Below are 5,000 nucleotides of genomic sequence, written 5' to 3' on the forward strand. Positions count from 1 at the left end.
ACGTGTATATACTAGAATCCTCTCTCTGTGTTCTTCTGTTACCATAGAGACGTGTATATACTAGAATCCTCTCTGTGTTCTGTTACCATAGAGACGTGTATATACTAGAATCCTCTCTGTGTTCCTCTGTTACCATAGAGACGTGTATATACTAGAATCCTCTCTGTGTTCTGTTACCATAGAGACGTGTATATACTAGAATCCTCTCTGTGTTCTGTTACCATAGAGACGTGTATATATACTAGAATCCTCTCTGTGTTCTGTTACCATAGAGACGTGTATATACTAGAATCCTCTCTCTGTGTTCTTCTGTTACTATAGAGACGTGTATATACTAGAATCCTCTCTCTGTGTTCTGTTACCATAGAGACGTGTATATACTAGAATCCTCTCTCTGTGTTCTGTTACCATAGAGACGTGTATATATACTAGAATCCTCTCTGTGTTCTGTTACCATAGAGACGTGTATATACTAGAATCCTCTCTGTGTTCTGTTACCATAGAGACGTGTATATACTAGAATCCTCTCTGTGTTCTTGTTACCATAGAGACGTGTATATATACTAGAATCCTCTCTGTGTTCTGTTACCATAGAGACGTGTATATACTAGAATCCTCTCTGTGTTCTGTTACCATAGAGACGTGTATATACTAGAATCCTCTCTGTGTTCTGTTACCATAGAGACGTGTATATACTAGAATCCTCTCTGTGTTGTTCTGTTACCATAGAGACGTGTATATACTAGAATCCTCTCTCTGTGTTCTGTTACTATAGAGATGTGTATATACTAGAATCCTCTCTGTGTTGCTCTGTTACCATGGAGACGTGTATATACTAGAATCCTCTCTGTGTTCTGTTACTATAGAGACGTGTATATCCTAGAATCCTCTCTGTGCTCTGTTACCATAGAGACGTGTATATACTAGAATCCTCTCTGTGTTGCTCTGTTACCATAGAGACGTGTATATATACTAGAATCCTCTCGGTGTTGCTCTGTTACCATAGAGACGTGTATATACTAGAATCCTCTCTGTGCTCTGTTACCATAGAGACGTGTATATACTAGAATCCTCTCTGTGTTGCTCTGTTACCATAGAGACGTGTATATATACTAGAATCCTCTCGGTGTTGCTCTGTTACCATAGAGACGTGTATATACTAGAATCCTCTCTGTGTTGCTCTGTTACCATAGAGACGTGTATATACTAGAATCCTCTCTGTGCTCTGTTACCATAGAGACGTGTATATACTAGAATCCTCTCTGTGTTGCTCTGTTACCATAGAGACGTGTATATATACTAGAATCCTCTCGGTGTTGCTCTGTTACCATAGAGACGTGTATATACTAGAATCCTCTCTGTGTTGCTCTGTTACCATAGAGACGTGTATATACTAGAATCCTCTCTGTGTTCTGTTACCATAGAGACGTGTATATACTAGAATCCTCTCTGTGTTCTGTTACCATAGAGACGTGTATATATACTAGAATCCTCTCTGTGTTCTGTTACCATAGAGACGTGTATATACTAGAATCCTCTCTGTGTTCTGTTACCATAGAGACGTGTTTATACTAGAATCCTCTCTGTGTTCTGTTACCATAGAGACGTGTTTATACTAGAATCCTCTCTGTGTTGCTCTGTTACCATAGAGACGTGTATATACTAGAATCCTCTCTCTGTGTTGCTCTGTTACCATAGAGACGTGTATATACTAGAATCCTCTCAGTATTGTTCTGTTACCATAGAGACGTGTATATACTAGAATCCTCTCTGTGTTCTGTTACCATAGAGACGTGTATATACTAGAATCCTCTCTGTGTTCTGTTACCATAGAGACGTGTATATACTAGAATCCTCTCTGTGTTGCTCTGTTACCATAGAGACGTGTATATATACTAGAATCCTCTCTGTGTTCTGTTACCATAGAGACGTGTATATACTAGAATCCTCTCTGTGTTCTGTTACCATAGAGACGTGTATATACTAGAATCCTCTCTGTGTTCTGTTACCATAGAGACGTGTTTATACTAGAATCCTCTCTGTGTTCTGTTACCATAGAGACGTGTTTATACTAGAATCCTCTCTGTGTTGCTCTGTTACCATAGAGACGTGTATATACTAGAATCCTCTCTCTGTGTTGCTCTGTTACCATAGAGACGTGTATATACTAGAATCCTCTCTGTGTTCCTCTGTTACCATAGAGACGTGTATATACTAGAATCCTCTCTCAGTATTGTTCTGTTACCATAGAGACGTGTATATACTAGAATCCTCTCTGTGTTCTGTTACCATAGAGACGTGTATATACTAGAATCCTCTCTGTGTTCTGTTACCATAGAGACGTGTATATATACTAGAATCCTCTCTGTGTTCTGTTACCATAGAGACGTGTATATACTAGAATCCTCTCTGTGTTCCTCTGTTACCATAGAGACGTGTATATACTAGAATCCTCTCTGTGTTCTGTTACCATAGAGACGTGTATATACTAGAATCCTCTCTGTGTTGTTCTGTTACCATAGAGACGTGTATATACTAGAATCCTCTCTGTGTTCTGTTACCATAGAGACGTGTATATACTAGAATCCTCTCTCTGTGTTCTTCTGTTACTATAGAGACGTGTATATACTAGAATCCTCTCTGTGTTCTGTTACCATGGAGACGTGTATATACTAGAATCCTCTCTGTGTTGTTCTGTTACCATAGAGACGTGTATATACTAGAATCCTCTCTGTGTTCTGTTACCATAGAGACGTGTATATACTAGAATCCTCTCTGTGTTCCTCTGTTACCATAGAGACGTGTATATACTAGAATCCTCTCTGTGTTCTGTTACCATAGAGACGTGTATATACTAGAATCCTCTCTGTGCTCTGTTACCATAGAGACGTGTATATATACTAGAATCCTCTCTGTGTTCTGTTACCATAGAGACGTGTATATACTAGAATCCTCTCTGTGTTCTGTTACTATAGAGATGTGTATATACTAGAATCCTCTCTCTGTGTTCTGTTACCATAGAGACGTGAATATACTAGAATCCTCTCGGTGTTGCTCTGTTACCATAGAGACGTGTATATACTAGAATCCTCTCTGTGTTGCTCTGTTACCATAGAGACGTGTATATACTAGAATCCTCTCTGTGTTCTGTTACCATAGAGACGTGTTTATACTAGAATCCTCTCTCTGTGTTGCTCTGTTACCATAGAGACGTGTATATACTAGAATCCTCTCTCAGTATTGTTCTGTTACCATAGAGACGTGTATATACTAGAATCCTCTCTGTGTTCTGTTACCATAGAGACGTGTATATACTAGTATCCTCTCTCTGTGTTCCTCTGTTACCATAGAGACGTGTATATACTAGAATCCTCTCTGTGTTCCTCTGTTACCATAGAGACGTGTATATACTAGAATCCTCTCTCAGTATTGTTCTGTTACCATAGAGACGTGTATATACTAGAATCCTCTCTGTGTTCCTCTGTTACCATAGAGACGTGTATATACTAGAATCCTCTCTGTGTTGCTCTGTTACCATAGAGACGTGTATATATATTAGAATCCTCTCTGTGTTGCTCTGTTACCATAGAGACGTGTATATATACTAGAATCCTAACACACAGAGAGAGGCGGGACTCTCTCTCCTGCCTGGCGTGACCCGTTACCATGGTGAGGACTAGGAGAGGGGCTCATTGGCTTAGTGAGGAGGGGGCTCCACTGTCCTTGTTGCCGTGGGAGCAGGAACTGAGGGACTTGGTCTCTGTGGTGAGACGCAGCCAGGATACTGACTATTGGCCAGCCAGGATACTGTCTATTGGCCAGCCAGGATACTGACTATTGGCCAGCCAGGATACTGTCTATTGGCCAGCCAGGATACTGACTATTGGCCAGCCAGGATACTGTCTATTGGCCAGCCAGGATACTGACTATTGGCCAGCCAGGATACTGACTATTGGCCAGCCGGGGTACTGACTATTGGCCAGCTAGGATACTAACTATTGGCCAGCCAGGATACTGTCTATTGGCCAGCCAGGATACTGTCTATTGGCCAGCCAGGATACTGGCTATTGGCCAGCCAGGATACTGACTATTGGCCAGCCAGGATACTGTCTATTGGCCAGCCAGGATACTGTCTATTGGCCAGCCAGGATACTGTCTATTGGCCAGCCAGGATACTGTCTATTGGCCAGCCAGGATACTGTCTATTGGCCAGCCAGGATACTGACTATTGGCCAGCCACGATACTGTCTATTGGCCAGCCAGGATACTGTCTATTGGCCAGCCAGGATACTGTCTATTGGCCAGCCAGGATACTGTCTATTGGCCAGCCAGGATACTGACTATTGGCCAGCCAGGATACTGTCTATTGGCCAGCCAGGATACTGACTATTGGCCAGCCAGGATACTGTCTATTGGCCAGCCAGGATACTGACTATTGGCCAGCCAGGATACTGACTATTGGCCAGCCAGGATACTGACTATTGGCCAGCCAGGATACTGTCTATTGGCCAGCCAGGATACTGTCTATTGGCCAGCCAGGATACTGGCTATTGGCCAGCCAGGATACTGACTATTGGCCAGCCAGGATACTGACTATTGGCCAGCCAGGATACTGTCTATTGGCCAGCCAGGATACTGTCTATTGGCCAGCATACTGACTATTGGCCAGCCAGGATACTGACTATTGGCCAGCCACGATACTGTCTATTGGCCAGCCAGGATACTGTCTATTGGCCAGCCAGGATACTGACTATTGGCCAGCCAGGATACTGACTATTGGCCAGCCAGGATACTGTCTATTGGCCAGCCAGGATACTGTCTATTGGCCAGCCAGGATACTGCCTATTGGCCAGCCAGGATACTGCCTATTGGCCAGCCAGGATACTGCCTATTGGCCAGCCAGGATACTGCCTATTGGCCAGCCAGGATACTGTCTATTGGCCAGCCATGATACTGTCTATTGGCCAGCCAGGATACTGTCTATTGGCCAGCCAGGATAC

The sequence above is a fragment of the Salmo salar genome, unplaced genomic scaffold, assembly GCF_905237065.1.
Source record: "Salmo salar unplaced genomic scaffold, Ssal_v3.1, whole genome shotgun sequence".
NCBI classification, from domain to species: Eukaryota; Metazoa; Chordata; class Actinopteri; order Salmoniformes; family Salmonidae; genus Salmo; species Salmo salar.